This window comes from Lathamus discolor, chromosome 5 (assembly GCF_037157495.1).
Source record: "Lathamus discolor isolate bLatDis1 chromosome 5, bLatDis1.hap1, whole genome shotgun sequence".
NCBI lineage: Eukaryota > Metazoa > Chordata > Aves > Psittaciformes > Psittacidae > Lathamus > Lathamus discolor.
Genome location: NC_088888.1, coordinates 9,101,962 through 9,126,497, shown reverse-complemented (window position 1 = coordinate 9,126,497; position 24,536 = coordinate 9,101,962). Strand labels below are relative to the sequence as shown.

Genomic DNA, 24,536 nt, shown 5'->3' with positions numbered 1-24,536 from the left:
TACTAGATAAAGCGGCAATCGTTTAGCTGTTTTTCTCCCAGCAAGAAATCCCATGTTCCATGAATTTATGAAAGCATGGCCAAATCCCATGTGCTTTATCTTCCCTCTGTATTTGCTGGATAAAGGAAACAGGTAAGGCTTGCAATAAGGCAGAGGAGTAGCTGAAAAGCTAACATCAAGCCTGCATATTTCAAGTAAAACAGATATCCTGGAAGGCTCTGTTAATTCAGCAGGAGTTACTGAATTCTGAGGACTAAAAATACCAGCTTCAAGAAAACCCTATATAAAGTCTGTGCTATTCTGTTAAACTATTTCTTCTACTCAACGGATGCTATTAGGGCTGTACTTTAATCATTGATACTAAGATCTTAAGAGCATTGAGCAGTTCCTTAGGTAGGGAAACTTATTCAGCATCTGCGAATGTGCCATTTATACATTACATACATAGCAAGTAAATATTGATTTAGTGGTATAGGAGGTTCTTAAATAGAGTAGTTCAACCACATGTATATTCAACTCTGATTTATGTACTACCCTGTGGGAGGGTTAAGGGGACATAGCTCATGCAATTGAAGAATAGCAGTATTTGATGCATGCTGGTTTTGAAAGAGGTTTACATTTTTATAACTGCTGCAAATAGTGTGCAGAAGTCACTGCTGAAAATTTCTCATCACACATTTTCCAGCAACAAACTTTAGTCATCCTGAACACAAGGCTGACCATACTCTGCCCATACGTACTACCTGCCATCTCATTCTTGTCCAGATGCTGTCTATCCTATTAAGCAACACAGTTTTACTTCCTTAGGCTGGTACATAATCCTTGAGGAACAAAACTGCCAACACTTAACATTTTACAGAGTTCCATATGCTATTTACTGTTTCCTCTTAAGGCCATAAGCCTGAGAATATTACATGCCCACCCACACATACAAACACATCTTTCCTTTTAATTATGTTTCTAGCCCCGGAGATTATGGATCAGCCTGAAGCTGCAAACTATGTACATCCCGAAATACCCTAAAACAACCCAAGATGTGTGTAACCTTAGGATCTGTTTACATGCAGCTCATTATTTTGGGGGAGGCGAAGAGGGAACCCCTGAATTGGGGATGTTTCTGGTAGGCGCAGCTGATCACCTTGCAGCTTATGAAACAGCTCTGACTCATTCACTGCAACCCATCTGCAGCACCTCCTGCTCCTGGCACGTGCACTGAGAGGAGCTGCGGGTTCATCCAACATCTTACCACCCAAGGATGGCAAGACAAGAGAGGAAAACATACCACAGAGGCTCCAAAATTAACCTGGAAGCAGTGTGTACACACAAAAGGACCTGGAAGCCACCTAAGGAGGACCAGCCCCTTGCAAAGATGGGTCACAACAAAGCTTTCTGGAGGGTGTGTACTGGAATACCTCCCCTGTTTCCTTAACACATCCCCAGGCACCATCAGCTCAGAAGAATTCAGAGCTCTAAGGCTGGAAACACAGATCACTAAAACCATAGTGATGATGGGCCAGCTGCAGAGTAAATGCAATCTCATTACAGCCAACATCTTGGCTTGCTTAAGTTATTTATTTCCTAGCATAGTAAAATCATGGTAAAATTGGCCTTTATTTTGCATTTATTGAAATGTAATTGAAAAGATTTACTTTCACACCATTTTTCTGGCAGCAGAACATATTCTGGAGCTGATGTTTGGTTTTGTTTTTCTCTCTTTTTTTCATTTTTAATTACTTTTTGAAAGCCAGAGCCATTAACAAGTTAGCAATTTTAATGAAGAGAGGAATGTTAACTACTTGAATAAACACAAACCACGAAATAAGCAAAAAATTAAACCTTCCCCTTCTTGGAAGCTAGAGATAATTTCGTATCTGTGGGAGGTGCTGACTGCCCAACTGTTTGCTTCAATATGTTATTTAAAGTATTCTTAAAAATACTGTTCCCTCATAACATTAAGCATCCCCATTACCCCAGCCATCAAATCTTTTTTTCATAGTCAATGCAGGGCAGCACATGAGTTCTCACTTGATTCATTACAAGAGACAAGGAAAACACAAAGCAGACAAAATCATGAATGGCTGTGCAGCATTTCTGTGATGCAAAGTATGAATGGACAGAAAGACCAAGCTCATTGTTTCTGTATTTCCACCATCTTGGGCCATCCTACCTAGGTTTACTGCACGAACCTAAGGTACACTCAGTTCTTTGTTTCTTGATCATCCCTGAAAAATTAGCAACTACTCAGTATATGATTATCATCCCCAAAGTTCTAAGCTGAAAAAGCTCAAAATATAAGAAAGTAGGAATACATCTGCCTTTAAAAAAAAAAAAAAAAAAAAAAAAATAAAATCACACTGATGGCATCCATGCCAGCACTGCCAAAGGCAAAACTGCAACCTAAGAAAAACCATCAATCTCTTTCATGTTGCTAGAGCCTCATTGGGATTGCTGTATTTATTAATATCTAGATTTTTCCCATACATCAATTGCTAGTGCTACTTCAGGCTTTGCCCCTCAAGGTCAAAATTTAGCCCATGGAGGCTTACCACTCAAAAAGGAAAAAAAAAAGAAGAAAAAGAAAAAGATATTTGTTTCCTACTGAGCTCAAAGTGACCTCAGAAGACACTTACCTGCACACACAGCAACCTAGAAAGCAGCTTCAAACCTTAAAAGCAGAACCACACTGAAAGGTCAACATAGTTTCAAAACTAAAAGAAGAAAAAGCATAACCTGCTCTGTGCTTCTTGGATGTTCACATATGTGTGAGGAGCACAGCTACAGCTCAGCAGTGGTATCCACATCCTGGGCCGCATGGCACAGCCCCAACCTAGGATGCCGATGCTGGACACAGGCAGAGTACCTCAGTACTGCATGTTGTCAGGACTCTATCCCCTCCCTATGTGCACTCTGGTAACCCAGCCTTTGCCCTCAGATTTATCTTGTAAGCAATTCCATACTGCAACCTGTGAAAGACTGGAGATGCCAATGGCTCTGCTACAGACCACACCATAAGAGCAATGACAGAGACACCCATTCCCTGTGGGGGACAGCCGAGGGCAGAGCTCTAAGCTAAGCAAAGCCTGGATGAGCACAGCTTATCCTCACCCCCCTGCCTAGGGTTCTGCCTGGGATACAGGTATCCCTCCATCTCTACAAAAAGGGAGCATCTTGTGTCCCCTCACCACCAGAAGCTGTATGGCTGCAGGAACCAAGATGGTACAACCACTGCCTGCACCTGCTGGTTGAAGCCTTGGTAGCAGCACTGTAGAATATTTACAGAGGATGCCCTGCCATCTGCTAACCAGCTTCAGCCCCACTCACAGTCCAGATGCCCTTCAGTGGACACAACCATTCCCTCTGAACACGTTATAAACATCCCCAGCCAGGAGGCACCGACAAATGACTGAGAGTAAATGAAATTGCAGCAGCTAATTCATCCTGAAGATAATCTGCCTGCTGTTCATCTGTGTTCACGGTTTGTTTTCAACCACAAAGTAGTCAAATTAGGTCACAGCCATGGCACACATTGTACAAGCTTGTTATTACTGAAGCCGGCAAGTGTCACCACTCCAGTTCACAGCTGTTGTGATAAGCAAGGTTTTACCTCTCTTCCATCAACAACACTAACTATCCCAGGTGCAAAGTGGACTCAGAAACCATCAAGTGTAACAATGTCGGTCAAAGCCATCAACTAAGATTGGCTCAAAACTTTACAGAAGAGAACTAAATTTACAATTTTAGCAAGGTTCAGGCAGGATTTGTGCTTGTTTTCAGGTGTGACAGCAAAATCTAAACACTCATAGCTGTTCATAAATTTAGATAAGAGCTATAAATCTTTCTCTCATTTGTCAGCTCAGTTAAGTTCCAGTTCTGCTGCTCTCCTCAAATATTTGTCAGGATTATACTTCTGTGTTCTATTTCCTAATCTGACCATTATGGCAACTAATTTATTTCTATGTAATTTAATTATCTTCAGCTGTTCTGCATCCTTGGTGCTCTCTGAATACTTCATCTCCAGCTATTCAATCTTCTTTTCACTCTTCTGCATTGAATGATTGCTCTTTACATAGATTGCTGGCATGTAAATGTTGCTTAACTTGTAGCATCTGCAGTCAGAGCTATTATTTTATTTCAATACATAGTCTGGCCAACAGGACAACCCCAAGACTCTGATCTTCAGTCCTCAGGGCTCACATTCAGACCTGTTATTCCATCACAGATGCTAATGAAGCTGCTCAGCTCTTTTTTTCTATTGATTCCTGTTCTGCCACCAGGTACTCTTTGCAAAGCAGAGTTCCCTGATCCCTGCAAGCGCACCTTTAATTCCTTTATTTCTATTTTTAAACCCTGTCTGGCAGTAGCTGGGAGATTCAAGTCAAGGAAGAACTGACTTCCTTTCTTTCTTGGTGCCACTAGTGCTAGAATTTTCACAGCTGAACTCTGTGGAGTCTAGATTTCACCTATACCTGCAGTATAAATTAACACAATCCCGAAAGTCCTCACAGGAACAGCAATCCCCACCCCAGCAGTGCAGAGGAACTGGTTTGGCTTCTCCTGGCGCAGCCTCTCCAGAGTACAGGCATAATTTCTCCTGTTTCTCTTGTCTCCCTCTATCACCTTTCTTACATTTGCTCTGCCACTGCAGTATTTGTATAACAACCTAAGAAGTGGCACTTGGGTAACAGGGGCATTTCACATGAACACCTTGTCTTCAATTTAACCGTGTGAATTTGCACCCTAGAGGAAAGGAGCATCTCCCACACCTTCGTTCTCCACATTGGCTTCTAAATTAATAAGCCTCAAAATAGAACAACAGTAGATAAATTTACTTATTAGACAACAGCTGCCAAAATCTGCTGCTAACAGACTGGAATTATTGTGGAGAAATACATTCTGCAAAGAAGTTCAATCTGCTCAAGATTTTATTTGGCATTAAAACAGAAGTTCTTTATTCCAAATCGATGTTTACAAGATTTCCATGTCAGCTTTACCTTTGTGGTATGTAAAAAAATTAAATTATCATTTAATGGGCTGTTGTAAGGCCAAAACTACAATTGCCAGATGATATCTTAAACAATACAGAACACACTCCAATTTTCTCCTAACACTTGAGAAAGCCTTCACACTTCTCCCCCACTTTCTAATGCTCCTTTTATCTACTTTTTTTCTCAGCTGGTTTCATCCTACCAGACTGTATAGCACCTCCTACCTGTTTTGCTTCAAAACTAGACACTGCCCACCTAGAGTGGGAACTTAGATGCCCCTTCCCAATTTGAAGAGATTTCAATGGTGAGAGAAAGCTGAGTGTATAGTGAGATGATGGGACACAGGATTCAAGCTGGGCCTGGCCAGACAGTCTAGCAGTATGAAAGACTATTGTCAGCTACACTGGCTTGCTCCAAATTTCATTTTTTAAGACTCCAGCAGAAATCACACAATGATTCCTCAGTGTGAGTTTACAGAAAGCATGTGTTACCCACAGAAAAAAAAAAAAAAACAAAAACAAAATGAAATTAAATCATTCACTGAGAAACTGGTAAGCTTTGGGTGAAAACTTGAAGCCTGTTGAAGGAGGTATCTGCCAGCAGTATTGACCCCACTTTCCCTTGCCCATTGCTGCTCACTTGCCTGGCCTCCCCCAAAACAAGACTGCAGGGAGAAGCACAATTTATAATGCAAACACTGTTGGAGGTGGTGGTGGACATTATTCAGAGCAGGGAGAATATTTTGAATATTGGTACCCCGGAAGATTTGGGAGGAGTTAGAAACAGGAGCTAAGAGTCTGCAGAAACATCAGCTGATACCAGGCACTGACTGCAGACAGAAAGGACAAGAATAAGCAGGTAGGTGAGAGCAGAATAGTTTACAACTCAGGAGTACAACAGGAGCCTGAGCTCACAACAGGGACTGTCATTTTCTGGCAACAGAGAAATTGTAAATCAATGCTTAAATCCAGATCCAGTGGGTGGCTGACATCTACAGCATGCTGCCACCGGTGCCTTCTACCTTTGTAGCTCATGTGACAGCTTCATGCAGTAAATCTTCCACACTAAACAACACCACAGGAAGCTGAACAGTTTCCACAAGATGTATTGTGTTTGTGTTTGCAGAAGCCCCTGAAACCTCAACACAAAAACAACCGAGAAAAAACCCAAAACCACAAACCACCACCACCACCAACCCCAGCCTACAGATAGCTGAGGTCTCAGAAGAAAGGTTGTGCAGGAATTGACTCCATCATTATGACCTTAATTCAGTCTCTTTTTATCATGATATGTAAACTGTCTTTAAATGCAGTAGAGAACAGACACTGTTTAAGAAAAAGCGGTGGCTTTGTTTTGTCTTTGTTTTAACCATGTCATGCAACCTTTCTACTATGTCTACATACTAAGAGTTGCACTCCTGTACCCCAGAAGATACTTATTTGGGAACAATGTATTTCAACAATGTAAGAAAAAAGCACTAGTTCACAGACTGAAAAATTATAGCATCACAGAAAGGTTCAGGTTGGAAGGGACCTTAAAGCTCATCTAGCTCCATCCCACTGCCACAAACAGGGACACCTTGCATTAGATGAGGTTGCTCCAAGCCCTGTCCAGCCTGGCCTTGAATACTGCCAGGGATGGGGCAGCCATGATTTCCTTTGGCAGCCTGTTCCAGTGCCTCACCACTCCTATTTGCCTGATGCCGCCCCTCATTCCAGGCTTTGTAAAAAGCACCCCCAACCAAGTCACTCTAACATCAAACGAGGCACAATTCTGCTGTGCTCAAAGTACTTGTTTGGCTTCCCTTGCTGACACTGCCAGAAGCAGGAACAGAAAGCACCCAGAACACAGGCTGCAGTCCCTGGGGCTTTCAGTCTGACTCCCAAGCAGGGATGCGTCAGTGGACCTCAGCTTTTGACAAGGTAAATTGTGAGCAAGCTGATAGGAAAACACCAAGTCTGAGTTACCTGCTATTTATGACCAAAATCTTGTTTGCTCTATCACTGCAGGCAACAAGTCCAGGGCACTACACACCTTGCCTGCATACACCCAGTGCAGAGAGGAATTTCTTACAGCGATACGTGCCTCCAGTATCGTTGCTTCAGTGCTACTGATCTTCCCCAGCTCCTTTCACTTCTCTGCTCAGAACCTACACCCAGCATGAAATACTGTCTCTTTTACAATTAAAAAGAGGAATTTTTTCCCCCCATCTCAATTAATGGTATACCTTTGTGCACATTAACTTGAAGGTTAAAAGTCACCACAAACTTTGCCTCAAAGACACCGTTCAAAGCAGAAGTCTGGATGCTACAACCCCAGGCTTTTGTCAGCAGTTTTCATTTTCACTATATACCCATTTATGTTTTAATACACCCAACAGACACCCATACATACTGCACAAAGATTGGATTTTGTTGTGGATAGACCACACCACCAAGTCTGGTGGCAGCATCATTTTTTTACCAGGAGGAATCAGAGGCTGTATGACACTCCAAGTTCAGTACTTCAGTAATTTTCTTAAAGTTACAAATGCAAATTGGCACTAGTCTGCACTCAGGAACCTAAGAAAACTAAAGTCTTCTCAGGGTACATTTAAACAGGTAATAACTGCAGCTGCTAATTTTGCATAAACTCTTGTAATGTTTTTTTAAAGGAAGAGACAATATAGTATCAATTAGAAAACATTCAGCAACTTGCTAATAATAGACGAATTAATCACCTTTGGCTCTTCAGCTGTCTTCATAAATGTTTAATGATGAAAATATCCAAGCTAAATCAGCCTAATTAGAGACTTCTCCTTACATTAGCTTTCTGTCCTTAGATATTCAGATCATGTAGATACATCAAATATTGAGACTTACAAAAGCAAAATCTAACTACAGCTTCCCCTTCACTTCTGCACTGTGAGGATATGTGGTCAGGGACTACTAACGGCAAAAGCATCTCCCAGTTCAGGGGATATCAGGACATGCAGCCCTCACTGTGCTGAAGAGATGACTTACTACTTCTTGATCAGCATCTGTACCTTGGCTGGTGACTGCAAGAACACCACTAGCTGTGATGACACCTCTATTTTCTTGTTTTCTCCTTTCCCATCTACCTCTGTTCTGCAGGGTCCAGGCCAGGTTAGCACTACCTCCTTCCCAAACTAGGAGGAATTGCAGCTCAAAATGATGCAGAAACCCAGATGATGTACCCAAGTTCAGCACTGTGAGCCAAACTGCAGGATTAGCAGTTTGGGCTATCATCATTACTACCTTCCCAATAGCTTCCACAGTAACATAGCCTTCATACCAGCTCTCAAGTACTGACACCAGGAAATGCAGAAGTTACTGCTGGCTGCTGTAAGAGACTCAACAGCATCTCTTCAGTTGCCTATGCTCAGCAAGGAGCTGTTTATAGGGAGTCTTCAGATGGTTACAGGACCTTCCTCTCCAGAAGAAACACCCGCTGTGTTCTTTGCTGCCTCTCTCTCATGTTTCAGCTCATTATCCAGCATTTCCAACAGCAAGACATTGGAGAATCACCCTTCCTTCAAGGCATACTTAGTTGAAAGTTGCTGTCATTTACTCACACCATGGGAACAACAGTATTTCACTACTGCTGCTTTCAAAAATTAAGTGAATAACAAGAAATACTCATGTAACTGAGATATGGTCTCCTCCCTTCTCCCTACCGCCAGTTCCATAGCACTCAGAGCTTCTTTTCTTTAAAGTCCTTCCCACAGGCTCCCACATCCTGGAGATTAACAGACAATGCAGAGAGAGCATGCTGGCAGGAAACAGTTAGTGTCAGATTAGCCAAGTTAACATGATAGATTGTGATAAATTGAACACTTGGTGTACTACATGCTTGAACTATGTGGTGCTGTGTATCACAGCAAATGTATTTCCTGAAACCTCTAACTGGGCAATTTCATCCATATAAAAATGCTACTAAATATGCCTATGGTTGTTGTCAGATGGTTTCTTCTCCTTTTCAGCAGCTATAAAACATATGGGGTTTATGCTGCTAAGAGCCTTTGTAAATCATGCTGTAATACCTGTGGGTTACACTTAGCTACAGACATGTCTTCAGCTGATGTCAATTATTGTAGATGCTTTGACATCAGAGCGAAGATTATTTACAGCAGCTGAGCACCTCTCCTGCTGCGCTCAGCACTTACAAAAAGTAGGCAAATGAGAAGTGGTTTTGCTTTAGGTTTAGAACTTTTCCTGAGAAATTAAAGCCAGAAAGTCTCAAATGTGGCCCTTGTCTGAACTTTCAAAGGGTAGATCACTAGATACAAAACAGTCTTGACTCTCGCCACTCTTGCTGCTCTTTCACTTACACAGGACAAACCTAAAGAAACATCTCTGACAAAAACACAAATACATACATTTTTAAATAAATATTTTTAAAGGTGATTCCCATCTGTCTCACCCTCTGAAAAGAGAGGACGACAACTACCTCTAGTAGGAGCAGCTAGGACATTGCTGAATCATCTCACCAGCTCCCCTATGCAGTCAGGAAAAAGAGCACTAAAAAGCCAGCTTCCACACTGTAATTCACACCACCTGAGAAGGGAAACTTCAAGCAGCTCCTACCTCCCAAGGATGGATGAGAATTCCTCCTGGACCATAACCACAGCAGGACTGCAGGCCTCCTTTTCTCTCGGGAAAGGCTTAAAATGAGCAGGGACACTGCAGCTACCCAGAGTGCCCAGGGGTCATCCTCCCTCATAACCAGGTGATGGGCACAGGTGCACAAGAGGGATGTTAAACAACCTGTTAACCCTTGTCCCTTGTGGAAGCCAAGGCCCCTTCTCCACTGCAGACATGCTACAGGTGCCTTTAAGTACTGGTGCTTTAAAAACGTTAATCTGGATCCACCCACCTGTATCCTTTTGAAATCTTTCCTTGTGCTTCCCTATATAACAATCAGCAAATAATTGCCAAAAGGTATGAACCAGATTCAACATTTATTCCATGTGTTTAAGTCCATTAATTAATAACAGAAGAACAGTTCTAACTCTCAAAATACTGCTTTTATATTTTTAGTTTTTCTCATGAGGTTTATAATTATAGCTCAGCTTGTTTCCAGAGCTTCTTCTTAAGCAAAGCTCTAAACAGTCCTCACAATATTACACGCTTTGTATTGCTGTACTGCATATAAACCTCACAATAGTTTTTTGCAGCTTCCATACTATAGTTTTATAATAAGGCAATGCAATAGAGTCAAGCAAAAAAAGTAAAGCACATCCTAACAGGCTGATATCAAAATAACTTCAACCTTCCCTACCTGAAAAGATGCAGCAGACCTCACAGGGTTAAAAATGATTTTTCAGTCAATCTTGTTATGCGTCCTATGCACTAGAACTCATCTGACATGAAAGGGAATAGATAGATATAAATGTAGTATGTGAAGCAGAGTATTAATTTTAGTACAGACAAATTATGTTAAAGACTGTCAACATTCACTCTGGCACAACTGCCACACAGCTACAACACTTGGGGCAGGGAATCAGGATGGTCTCATCTGTCTCCTGCAAATGGGTCACTCACAATCAAATTCTACCTTAACCCCACCCCAGGTTTTAGGGAGCCTCAGTGGAAAGATGTGATTTCTGAAAGCACTTATGCAACCTTTTAGAGTGAAGTTCTGCATCAGGAAGAGGCATCACTTTGTGCAGTTCCTCACAGGAGTGGGATGGTTCGTCTGGGAGATGCCTATACTGCAGCATCCACTAAAGACTGCATCTCCTCCTCCTGTAACACTGCTTTCAGAAAGCATTTACAATTTAGGGGCTTCTTGGTTTTGTTTCTAGTTTAACAATTCTAAGAGCTTAACAATTTCCTTCATTTAAAATGAGGGGGAAAAAAAAAAAAAAGAAAAAAGAGCCAGAAAACCAATTACCTATTTATTTTTAGTGCCACTTAATGTGCATCCTACTAAGCCAACAATCATCCCAGCATGAGCTGCCTAGAAGCAGCAGCAGGTAGCTGCCTGGTTACCTAGCAGGGATCAGGTTGGATGAAAGAGAAATAAGACTAGCATAGAGTAAACCTGAGCAGGGGACCTCACCTGTGCCTCCACCCACATTTGAAATCTTCAGTTTTGAATGGCAAGGTCCCATAACTCAGGATATAAAAAGCCAGTGGACCCCTAGAAGGGGAGCAAACCAAGTCTCTCTCCTGGTCTCTGTTCTCTAGATTGCACAAGGCCAAATAACTTCTGTGGAACTACCTCTGGTACCAGGGCCTGACTTTTCTTCCACATATCCCCTTGTTGCAGGCACATTTCAGTATTAACGTGGGGAGAGCAGCAGGAGCAGCTTCTACCAAACAGGGCCAGGATGGGGATTTTGTAGTGAAGCCCCTTGACCCTACAGAGATGCTTCCAGATTTTACTCACCTCCACTTGCTGACTCCTCAGTAGCTCCTCACTAACCTCTAAGCCAACACTTAGGGCAAAAGCTGGGGTTTAGTACCCAATGCTCAAACACTGCCACAGAGCTTTTTCTTTCACAGATACCCATCCAATAGAAAAAAAGTATAGTCTATTTCCTGCACAAACGTGCACGAGCTTTGAAGCTCTGAGTTCAGGTCTCTATCCAAAGACAGGCAGAAGTATGCAAAATGAAAAAGCAACAGGAAAAAATATTATTCACAGGTGACATTTATTTTTAGGACATCGTTTTCAAGTTTTACTAACGAAAGGAATGTTGTATCATTAGAAGCTTTGTCTACTGTGGGAGGGCTTCCTAGAAAAACTATACTTACAAGACTCTGTGGTAAAAACTAGGGTTCAAACCAGATACCTGCCAGCCAAAATAATGCACATGGCAAATGCCTTAATAGCCAAGTCAAATTAGAGGACTTCAGAGAAACCACCATATCAGATTTAAATTCCATCCTCTATTTTACCTTCAGTCTTTCAGCAAGAAGTCTCACGATAGTCTTTTTCTAGGAAATTATCTTATTAATATATTTTAAGGCCAAATTTACTGTCCCACTTTGCTTCACTACTCTACTAAAGACATCATGTTTATTTGGTAATAAACAACAAGCAAAAAACAGAAGGGCAGAAAAAGATTTATTATGGTTGAAAGCATAATTTCTTTCAAAAAGCACATACTTAGAGCTAGCTCTATTTGCAAACTAGTGAATCTTTAAGAGTTAATTTGAACAAAGGACGTCAAATTACTACTACAGAGAATCCTGCTGGTTCTGACATTAACTTTTCCTTGAAACTCCTATTCAGAAAGGTATACACCTTAGTATTAACTTATGCAGAGCCTCAGTAATACCAGCTTGCTTCATTCATTTCATTAGGAAAATAGACTTACTTGTTAGCAGAATAAAATTAAGTGCTGGTGACCTACTATGCAACCTCTTTGTGTTCAATAGGACTCCAAGTTCTGCTGCCGGTTTATGTCAGGCCATGACGCTATTGTAGTCAACCCTTCTACACTATAAACAACACGGTATTTAACTGTAGGACATATATTACACCGCAGCTGTAATAAAGTGTGTATCTGGACTGCTTTCTGACAAATAAAAAACCACCACCACCTCACCAAGCACCAAACCCCCCATCTTCTGCTATTGCAAAGTCTCAACTCAATATATTACTTCTGCTTTAGTAAGTTACTCACCGTGCAGCACGACTTTACCTTTTCCCTAGCAGCAAAGACAATTTAAGACATCCCATCTCTTTTCCCTCTCCCTGCCCTCTAGCTTTTAGGATTCCTTCAACTGTGCTACTGCAGCAGGTTGCTGGCCTGCTGTCAGGCCAGCAAGGGACTTCAGACTCAAAGGAAAGAAGAAAAGCCCCCCAGATTCCAAACATCATCACTTCTTAAGACAGAACAGTGATGCTGTTCCCAGGACAGGCCCACAACCTGCTAACTCAGATGCAAACACACAAGAGCACAGACCCAGAGACTAAGGAGGAAGGAAGGAATGACCCTTGCTTCCTGCCCAGAAAAGCCGTGACACACACTACTCCTTTTTGCACACCTAGCCTACAACTCCCTCTGCCAAACATCCTGTTATTTAAACACAATGCAAAAGTCCATTCCAAGAAAACTTCATGTTTTGCCTCTTTATTTATCATTATGGAAGAACATAAGTACTTCAGCTGGTGCTTTGGGCTACACAGCTGAGGCTCTGTGGAGATAGTGTTTTAAGGGACCATACCTTCCACACGGAGTTTCTGGTCTCTAGCATATCCTACCACAGACACAAAACAAGTGTAACAGGGCAGGTAAAGCATGAAGAAATGCTGGGAAAGTGCAGCAGTATCTCACAAATCTGAGCTCCTTGAAGCTCGATCAGCAGAAAGTTACAACCATGCATTCTTGTTAGAGCAAGTACACAGTCTCTCTCCAGACACACAATTAAATCTTTTCACTGTATATTAGCACCTTGGGACCAAACAGAACAAAAGAAACCACACTTTGAAAGTGAACTTACAAATCACAGTAATTCCTACAGTAACACACAACTTGCTTGGAGTCTTGCTAAGCAAACTACCAGATAGCAGGTCCCAGGACAGCAAAGAAGTACTCTGCATCTTGTTAATAGGAGAGCTATTCATGACTTCGCACCTATCTCAGAGGCAGCAGGCACCACAAAGTACTTGCGCAGAGGAAAGAGCAGAAGAGATGTTTTTTGTCTTGGGGACCAGCCTCAGACCTTCCCACAAAGAATCCTGAAAGCGCTTCCCTGGAAGGGCCATCAAGGTAGGTGGTGGCTATCACCAGCATCTCCAGTTCTATTAACACCTTCTTTAATAGCGTTAGGTTCGATACAACCTTGGCTGGTTTGATATCCCTCTCCCTGTGGAAAAGCTACAGCCTCCCCTGCCAGGAACAGTTTATCTAGGCAGGACTTCCAGGCCTTGGTGATTGCACCACTCACCTCTCAGTGCATCAGGAGGAAGGTGGGTAAAAGGCAGCTGTGAGAAGCCATTTCAGATCATTTGCTTTTTATCTTGTCAACAGGATAACACCCAGAACTTAGACTGAAAGCAAAATACAGGAGCAGGATAATCCGCCAAGCCCTTTCACCTTTAAGTCTCAACTTGATGTTAAGATTAAGTGACACAGAGATAAATCCCATCCCTCTTTTCCTCAACTCAGGGGGTAGTCAGCCCTCAGACACTTCAGATTAACCCCCTTAGTTCACAGAGGAGCTGAATAACAGGACCAATGGCATCTGCCCACATGTTCTGCAAACCTGGTGACAGGATTAACAAGAGGATGCTTCTCAGCGCCAAGGCCTACACTAGGACACTTCGCACAACACAGCAAACTGACAGCAAGACTTATAGTTGCTGTCAAACAACTGTAGCAGGACCTGTTTTGCACAGCTTCAGTCACAGTGTGACAACTAATGTCAAGAAGCATCAGAAACTCTTTGTCAGTCACCAGAGCCAGCCTGACTACAAGGCATGTGCCAAGATATTGGCAAGAAAAAGACAGAAAGCAAAGCCTGCTGGGATGCTCAAGAAAATGAGATGAAGAAGCCAGAATGCGTCCCTGGATATCAGGTGCAGCATTGGCTTGGTGGAAGCCAATACTTCATGTATTAATTGGCTTGCTTGTGAAGTGGGAAAAATAAATCCCTATCATGGCCAATAATAGGCCATGAGGTACCTTTTACAAGGGCATGTAGGGATAGGAGAAGGGGAAATGGCATTCTTTGGAACTAGCAACTGCAAGCTAGGCTAAAACCAAATCATAGAATCATAGAATAGTTAGGGCTGGAAAGGACCTCAAGATCATCTAGTTCCAACCCCCCTGCCATGGGCAGAGACACCTCACACTAAATCATCCCACCCTAAAGCCCGCTGTGATTTAGTGGCCCATTTTTTCAAGTCCTGAAAGGGAGACAGAACTATCTGTGGGAACACAATACTCAATGCACAAGCAAAACTTGGTTTTGCCTGTAAAAATTTAGTTACCTAAGTTAGCTGTGTTCTCATTAGAATGATCATCTACTTGAGCATGTTGGTTGAAGGTTATAGTGCATGACTGGTATGCATTTTGATGCAAATATATATATATATATTATAATATTTGGAAGTAAAAAGAATAAATGTTTAAAAACAAAAATAGCCCAGCAATGGTGACAAGTCCTTACTGTGAGCAGGACTAACCCAGAGCCTTGTCATCTGTGAACAAAACCCTTTTGCAGAGCCAGCCTTAAACAGAGCACTTGCCAGCAAGGGAAATAATCTGCACCCCCTGAAGACCAAAGGAGTTCCTTCCTGGAGGCCACAGTTTTGGACAGCAGAAGTGTCAGGCCTTTCACCACTTGGCCAAGGTCAGCAGGTACAACAGTACCTCTAGTTTTCTGCTGAGCCCTACAGAGATGCATCACTTAGCTCCTAAAAAATGGCTTACCCTGTACAAGGGCAACAACAGCAGGCTCTCTCCTCTGGCTCACAGCGGTGGGTCAAACACACATTTGATGGACATGCACCACCGTTTGCAGGCCAGCACAAATTGGTCTCCAAAATGCACCACATGGGTTCATTTAAAGCAGGTTGCAAGGGCAACTATTAGAGAGAAAGACTACAACATAACTAAAATGTTCTGTTACTTTTAATTAAGCTCATCACACTGGCAAATCTGCTGAATCTAGGGTTGTCACTGGGATTCCTGTGTTTTTTGTTTTGCTTTTAAGCAAAAAAAAACCAAAAAAAAACAAACCCAAATTGCATACCAGCAAGTAGCTAAGCCATCCTGGTGAGCTTCCCCTCAAGCTCCTGCAGTTTGCAGTGAGCTCTGCAGAAGCCCATCTCAGCACGGAATACTGGATATTGTTTCCAATTGATCATGCAGGGAATCAAAACAACAGATTACCAGGACAGGAGCCCTATGTGTCAGCACTGTCCTCTACTGCAAGACTGGCTTTCACACAAATGACATGTGAATTGCAAACAAGGGACACAAAAGATGGGAGACAGCAACTTTAGACAGGATATGTTTTGCAATGACCAACTGCAAGGGCAGCCTTTTTAAAACCAGTTTCCGTCTCTGTATGTATCATGCTGCTATACGAATTACAAAGATAAGGAACATTTTCTCAGGCATATATTCTTAACACAGAAGTGGAAGCACCAGGTACAAAAATGCAACAGGAAATGTAGGCCACATTCAAAAATATTATTAAGAGTATGCAGAGTATATCATACCATAACTCTACAATAAGGTTTGCTTTCATAAAAATGAATTAGACCCAGATTTCAAGTACTGCTTTTCATTTCTGTTGTCTCAGCTTTTTGGACCACCTCCAGCATGACCACCATGATCAGTAACTGCCCACTGAAATGAAGCCTTTGATTTCTCAAGTCAGTGCCTGAAAACTGTGGTAGCCAAATTGAATTGCTGCTGTAGAAAAATTTAACTCCTCTGGAAATTTAGCTTCTCTGGCAAATAAAAATGCAGTTCATCTGTTTTGCAGTCAGCAAAGCATTCAGGCAGATAAAGGCAGTAGAAAGCCACCTTCCTCCTCTACTACAATATGGATGCAGCCAGTCAGCAGCACAACTGAGAGCAGCCTTTTTGTTGTGTTGGGTGATGTGTACTGAAATGACTCGCTGGGACATGGAAGCCCACACTGGAGCACTGCTGTGCTAGCCAGAGGCACATACCAGCAGTGCTGCATCCAGAGACTTGGCTTCACCCAGCCCATTGCTGGGTTCCATCTTTGGCAGCTTTGGTTGGGATCAGCTAGTTGGTGCCCACTCTGTGGGAGAGACTGTCCCCAGACAGGTATGGAAAGTCCTTGTCCAGGGGAGGGGCGAGGTGTGCAAGTGCAAGGCCATAATCTGCCTGAAAAAACAGGCAACTACTGCAGATATACCTATAATCTCCAATGAAAGAGCCAGCAGAGACAACAGTAATTCTCCACTGGTGGTAGCAATGAAGGGTGATTGCAGAAAGAGCCTCAGGCAAACCACTGCAAGCAGACTTTTTATATACTTTTTTTTGTTAATTTTCATGCTAAGTGGGATTTGACATGAGGAAACAATTTCACACATTAGTTTCAGAGCAAAAGTTTCATTTCACCCCCTGAAGTAGAATACTGATTGCTCAAACCATGTAATTTCCAATACATGGCCCAGCTACAGACCAGCAAAATGTTCACAGGCATCACTCCAACGTCTCTCAATTTTCCTTCTCACTTCTCTCACTCCCTCCTATTTTTGCCTTCAGGAATCTCAATACACTAGTATTGCTTCTGGATTTTATCATCTATATTTGAAGATGTATTTGTACAATGAAGGAGCGTGTTTAGAATAAGGAATTCTCAAAAGTTTATTATGGGAGACAAGATCACAGCAGATACGAAAGTCAATTCAGAATATACTTTATGTTTGTCTCAATCTTGTGGTATGAAAAGCTGAAAAGAGATGAGCCCATTTTACCTGGCAAAAAATAAGCCTCTTGCTGCCACTTTTTACATATACTTTAGGCCAAGATCCAGGGCCTGACTAGGCACCTGAGTATCACTGGAAAAGGAGTTTTCCAGGAGACTGAACAGAAGGAGAACATTTTGTTTTAGAAAATGAGGGGGATAAGCATCTGTCACAGATAAACTGCAGGGGATGGGGATATGAAAGTCCTACAGTCCTGTATCAGTGTCTCTAAAGTCAGATGAGTTGGAGCATCTTTCATCTACCCTGAATCAAATCCAACTCTTACTCTCTTCTATTTGATGATTATGAGAAATTTGAGGCCTTCCACACTTACAGTTATGCCATACAAAGTCGTGACTACGCAGGTAAGTAAACTATTGCCCTGAGGAAATCAAATCACAGATTTCTAGCCATCAGTTTTTCCAGCTCCCAGATAACAAACAGGGATTGAGCTGGTCCCCTAAGCTTTTGTGCTGCAGCAGAAAGGGAGTCCTTCATGAAATAGATTTTTATTTCTGTACTATTTTCTCTAAGAACATGGGGTATATAATCATTAATGAATTCTTGCTATACCTCGCTATGCAAAGTGAAACAAAAGCCCCAAAGCTCTTATAAAAATTAAAGCAAGACAAACTGTCCTCCAAATCCCCAGAAAACAAGAAAAACATTGGAACAGAGAAACATAATCCATTTGGACCCTGTATTGCTGTAGCACCAGGTATTTTTGTTCCGATGGGAACTGATGGTTTGTAATGTCAGTATGTGATAGATACAACTCCTCGTAGCCGGAAGTAACTGCATCACTGTGTGTAACTGCGTGATGTTTACTGCATTTCTGCATGTTGATGTGTCTGGATGTTGAACACCTAATGATCTGAGTGCAGTGGATGCAGTTTAATATAACCTTTCAAACCTTGAAACTGCACCTTCCATTTGCCTCTGCTTCAAGAGACTTAAAAATGCAAATGTGGTTTTGAGGAGCTACCTTCTAATTATTCAGCTGAAATTGTTTGTTTTGAACAGGCACAAGTTTTCTGATGGGACTGTACTAAGATGCAAACATAGCCTCATTATACATTAACATTATTTCAAAGCATTCAATGTACCCGTTACACACAACTGTTCTATGATACAACAAGAAACACCTTCTATTATTTCTTCTTGGTTTTCTTACAAAGGGATATGCTAGGGCTTGGAGATACACAGTGACTGCTTCTGGAATAGAGCACAAAAAACCACAGCATATAAGTTACTTCAAGCAATTGGTAACAGGCCATTTTTCACACTGCACTACCAAATATAAATGGAAGTGCATGTTCTGTAAGCCAGTGGATATTTTATATCCGTTGACTCCTTTGCCCCTTCACAGCTCTTCCAGCAAACTAAAATTAAAGACATTCCACACTAAAAAGATTACACAGGAAAAGACACAGATAATGATATATCTGCTCAGCTGCTAGCGCTACAGAAGCCAGAGCTCAGTGCTAGTTGTCATATTAACAATACTTCACTGGTAAATACTTAGGCAATAAGATGGGTTTATCACCTCTACATTATCTAGCATGAAACCCACTGGCATCTGAGTACTTGCTGGTGCTGTTTTGCAGCTGTGGCATGGCATTTATTAAGGAGATTTGTCTTAGTGCTTGTTACGAGTTATATTGCTCCTTTGAACTCACTTGTCCCTTTTATCCAGCTAATAGCATAGTTTGCCTTGGTTGTATTTTTCATACAAAGGTCACTGGACCTCGTTTGGTCCCCACCTGATGACAGACAGAAGCATAAATTTTCCTAACGTAGTGCTTTCTCTTGGTGTGACAAAAGCGAGGGGACATGGTTGTGGGATAACATCCCAACTATCAACAAATCCTTTCACTCGACACAGAATCTGAGTGGAAAGACCTTGAGACAAGGGTGCACTTTATAGAGACTCCCTGCTGTGAATGCAGCAGTGAAGAAACCCAGTTAGATGACTCGATACCAGCTGTAGGTGATCGATGCACATGGTCCTCACCAGCACACTTAAACACCATAGATGTTAGTACACATGGAGGTGGGCAACCATTATTTTTCACTTTACAAGTGGTGAATTAAAACAGAGAGAGAGATGACTACTTGTCTAAAGTCAGCCTACAGGCTCTTGGCAAAGCAAGGGACAGCAGCTAGGACTCCCAGCTGTGGACACAGTAGAGTCACTCAGCCTGATGGGTGGCAGGAGTGCAGCTGCAACAGGCACCATACCAAAATGTCTCATTGCATGGGTTCAGCAGTTGCTGGACACCCAGGTGGAAGGGCTGTCCTCATTCCATTTGTTTGAAGTGTCATTTGTGCAAAATACTTATGTTCTTGGTCTCAATTTTAGGTATATTTACTGAAAGCAACATAATCTTGTCTAAATGACATTTTTCTGATCAACCTCACGATGTTTATTTCACTAAGTTATATAGGTATTTGCATCACTAAATTTTGCAGCCACTTGGCAAGCAGTCACATATACAGTCACTGAGACAGCTAGGAACTACAGATACTACATTCTGAATTACAAAATTATAAGTACTTCTTTGGATTTTAAGCCTATGCTTCCCAGCTGCTCAAAGAAACATAACTCTCATGATCCTTACACAGCAGATGATACTAGACAGTCCTTCCTAGTAGACAGTGTTTTTATTTAATATGGCTCCCACTAAAACAGTGGTGGTGGGGGGGTAACTTCCCCTACAGATTTTAAGTAGCATTTACCTGCCAAAAATAAAATTAAAAAGAAAAAAGAAAGAAATCACAGCAATTCTTTGTAAAAGGAAAGCGATGCTAATGGTCTGAAATCAAGTAACCTAAATAAGGGCTGAAATCTCAGTTCTAGTCCTTCACATTTTCTCTTCCCCTTTAATCTTGGGCAAGATGCAACCCCTCCCTGTAAAGCAGGAGTAATTATAGTTACTTACTTTGCATGAAGAACTGGATAACACTCAAGCGGTGCCACGCCATGCCAGCCAAAATGGCTCTGAAAGCCAGTCAGAGTGGAAGGTGGAAGAGGTCCTGGAGACCTCTGCTCCGGGATCCTGTTTGCCTGCTCTGCCCTTCAGCCATAAACTGGATTCCAAGCTTCAAGTAGGGCTTGTTTGGTAGGAGACCATAATCCACCCCTATGAATAATAAAATGTAACAGGAGTTCAAATCTTTTACCAGCTGGAAAAGATTAAGTCAGCTGCAGCTTAGTTAAAAACCCTTGCTTCAAGGCCTTAATGACCAGCACCTGTGAATGGCTAATGCAAGACAAGCCAGCTGGGAAAGAAAAAAATCCTGCAACAGGGAACCCAATACCAAAGACACTTGTTTTCTTGGGGAAAGAACCTCCTGAGCAGCTGTATGGCTGCTAACAAGGTAACAGCAACAATTCTTGCCATTTCAAATCAATTTATAGGCTCTCACAAAAGCACAGGTATTTTTAGCCATTGAGTCAAACACCTCAGTCTTCTGTAGACCTGTGGGGGAAAAAACATCTGGGAAAAGATGTGTTGTTTTAGCATGACAAGCAGTTTATTTCAAAATTGCACCATTTTTAGTTCCATTTGTAAATCTTTGTAAGAGTTACAAAACAAGACAGTTTAAATGACTCAGCTCACCGATTTTCATGTTACTACAATGATGAACAACCGTATGCTGTGTTTTGGGGGGAATATGTCACTGAAGCACAACCAATTCAAAGATCATTGAATATGTTTTACTTCCAGCCTCTGAAAGTTCTGCGCGTGGACCAAGCATGCAAATTTTCAGCCTGCATGTATCTGCCAAAATTGTAAGCACCTAAATAATAAGGAGTCTGGGGTGGCAATAATGCAACACACACCTATTTGTGCTATAAACAGTAAGCAGACTGAGTTAGGATTGTAGTAGATGCCCCATCCCTGGAGACATTCAAGGCCAGGCTGGATGTGGTTCTGGGCAACCTTATCTAGTTGAAGATGTTCCTGCTTACTGCAGGGGATTGGACTAGATGAGCTTTGAAGGTCTCTTCTAACCTAAAGTATCCTATGATTCTATTCATAAATTCTCCTCTTATATATATACACGCATTGATGAAATGACAGTTATAACCTCAGTCTGAAAACAGAAGGTAGAATTTGAACACTTTGATTTAATGGGCCTGGCTGATGACAACTGGTCATAGGCAGACACGATTCAAATCCACCCCAGTGTGCCATGTTTGGTTTGCTGCTTGATGCTTACAAGGTGCTCTCCATGCAATGAATCAGTAGGCCCAAGTTAATTTCCAGAAGCACGATGATGCCCACAGTGGAAGTGGCAGTGCCAGCACCAAGGGCCCTGTTTCAAAGCCTTCCAAATTCCTCTGAATCCTCTCTCCTCTGCTGTCTTGCACATCCACTACTTTTGCCCCCAGACACATTGGTCTGCACCCAGACTCTGCTCAGGGACACACACCAGTCCCTGGTAAGACAAAACTGCATGCAATGTAGGCAGCAATGCCTGCCACTACAGGCTTTCTTCCTTGTCTTTCGTCCTCGCAGCAGCTGACCTTGCATGCTGCCATCCCCCATCATGCCCTCACACCTCACCCTGTGGCTACACAAAATCTCACAGTTACTGGACTGTGAAATAGCTCTTTTTTTCATTTCGTGTCTCCTTGATGAGCTGTTATGCAGGCACAGAGGAGGAGGAGAGAGGCTGTGCCTGCGCCAGTGAGAGCTGCACTTGCTCTCCTGGCCTTGGTGATGGAAACGTTTCCCGGCAGCAATGCAGAGGGAGAGAATGAGCAGGCCATAGCCAGCCCCACTTGAGCCTCCGAGTAACACAGAGACCCATGAAAGAAGGAGAGCTGCATGCCCAGCCCAGGAACAGGCATGTACCACCACCCTTTTGTGCAGCAGCAAGTCTCCAAGACCCAGGGAAGCTGAGGACAGTGCTCCACATGTGGAGTCAGCTCTCCTGCTCCTTCCCATCCCATCTGCTTTGCCCACCTGCGCAGCTAAGGGCAGGGGAAGGGACTTTCCCACCACTGCTCACCTTGCTTTCTGCCCTGCCCCCAGCAGAGGGGAGTTGCTGGCTGTGTATCCCAAGATGATGGACACAATTATTTCTAGGCAGTGCCTTACCCATGAGAATGATGCTACCTTCAGGACCTGGGGAGGAGAAGAATGCTGTGCTTACCTTCTCTCCACTCCCCTCCCGTGAGACTGCTTTCTCTCTGGTTCCCAGGCTGGATTACACAGGCCTGTACAAATGGTTCCTCCCAGAAGGATGCTATTGGTGTCCTGGGTGGGAGAGCACAGCTCCCTGCAGACAGCAGAAGGCAGGATTAATGACCTTTTCTTGCCTAATTAGTTGAAAGTTTAGGTAGCTGGTTTTGACAGAGTAGAAAAAACTTCAAGCTTCTGTTCTGTACCTGATGCTGAACAGAGGCCTTATGTCTACAGGGAATTTAGTCTAGCACTTTTGATGAGCCCTACATTCACCCCCAATAAATATATATCTTTGCCCCTGTAGAAACCATTCTAAAAGGAACTTTGAGAAAACCTTTGATAACTCTTCCCTTGCTTAAAAACATCCCCTTTGGTTGACAGGGTGATATCAAGACTTCAAATTGGAGCTGGTGAAATGTTCAGATCAAAAAGGATGAATTTATCTTAAGAGTAATCTATATCTCCTATGTCAGACACTGTGCTGCAGCATGTCCTGCTGTGTGCAGTATGCCACTTAAAAAGCAATGATAAACCTTTCTAGATAGTGCCTAACGCGGAGTGTTTACCAGAATATAGATTGCTGTGAGATATAGTTAAAAGTTGGTCAGAAATAAGAGATCAGGGAGGCTGACCATTTGTGAGGAGGTCAGTGATGCCTTTTTTGTTGGATCTTGGGTTTGCCTCCTTTTTTTTCTTTGCCAGCAGCATCTAAGTGCAGTAAAATATCAGAGTGAGAAAGAATTGCTATAGCAACAAAGTATGTTCTCCTAATGGAGACTGTAACAGCCAACCTCCACTACAACTTTAAGGGGAAGGAATAAAATCCATCACAAAAGCAGGAAAACGAAAGGCATTAAAAATTAAGATTTTACTGTTCCATGATTTATGTTTGCTTACTTCACATCTCCAGATGATCCACAGTACTTTCAATACTTCCCTCCTCCTGTTCACTGCTTCACACAAGAATTTTCAGGAACTTGGAAAAACAGTGGTGGGAATGATCTATTAGTAGTAATATAATGACACAGATTTGCATTAAACAGTAGTATTACCACTACAAATATGAGAAATTATGAGATTGTGGCAGCACTGGGAGACCACAGGTAAGACAGGAAGACACAGGATGCCAATACACAGCCAGAGGCCATTCTTCCTGTCAAGATTTGCAATGATTAAAAATAAGAGTGAGGGGAAACTGTCACAGAGAGACGAAGGGACAAGTTCGGGGTCACTCAGCCAGTGGCAGTGCCAGGACCAGAATGCAGGTCTCTGGTGCTCCTCTCACTGCTTATTAGCTATTAAATCTGTCCAGAAAGCTATTTCAATATTCCTGTGCAATACAATCATCACATACCTTAGGATGGGCTATGGAGAAACCAGCAGTGTTATTGTTAAACTGTCCTAGATAACTATTGCACCCATGCTTCATCCCCACCTGGGCACTAAGACCATATTTCCTTTCCCTCCTGCTTCTCTGCGGCTCAGATTGTGGTAACAGTCACACCAGGGAAAAGAAGGACTGCAAAACAGGGGCAAGCTTCTGCCTTCTACAACTGTTACACAGGATATCTGGAGAAAGATGAAAGAGAAGACAGGCTAACAAATCTAACTTCACGTCATAACTAGTTTTCTCCTCTGCTTCTGGTATGATGAAGCTTCAAATACCTTCAAAGATGTTTCACACAGGTGGAAACAGCCCTTATCCTGTGTGGTTATGCTATCTCATGCTGGTCCTCAAATTATAGTCTAGGTTGAGAGAAATTCCTTCTTCTGTAGGTGATTAAACTGAAATGCTGCATTAAGTACTGTGGCAAAGCTGAGGGAAGAAGCAGTAAGTTCTGAAGAGCCCTGCAAGTCCAGCAAGTTCTGAAGAGTTTACTAGATGTTCTTTAAGGTCCCTTCCAACCCTAACCATTCTATGATTCTATGAGTCCTACCACCC

General features: G+C 42.4%; 1 protein-coding gene across 5 annotated transcripts in view; it reads right to left on the bottom strand.

The window, feature by feature from the left end:
* FSHR (follicle stimulating hormone receptor) overlaps positions 1 to 24,536 on the bottom strand; it is a 247,798-nt gene that overhangs the window by 204,193 nt on the left and 19,069 nt on the right. For 3 of the 5 annotated variants that reach the window (XM_065679634.1, XM_065679635.1, XM_065679637.1), the window contains exons 3-5: positions 23,492 to 23,570; positions 22,563 to 22,688; positions 20,339 to 20,539 (exon numbers count right to left, since the gene is read on the bottom strand). The gene's annotated coding sequence lies outside the window, so the exon portion shown is untranslated. Of the gene's footprint in view, positions 1 to 20,338; positions 20,540 to 22,562; positions 22,689 to 23,226; positions 23,274 to 23,491; positions 23,571 to 24,029; positions 24,049 to 24,536 lie in introns of those variants that run through there. The other 2 variants (XM_065679638.1, XM_065679639.1) reach the window with 2 other exon arrangements.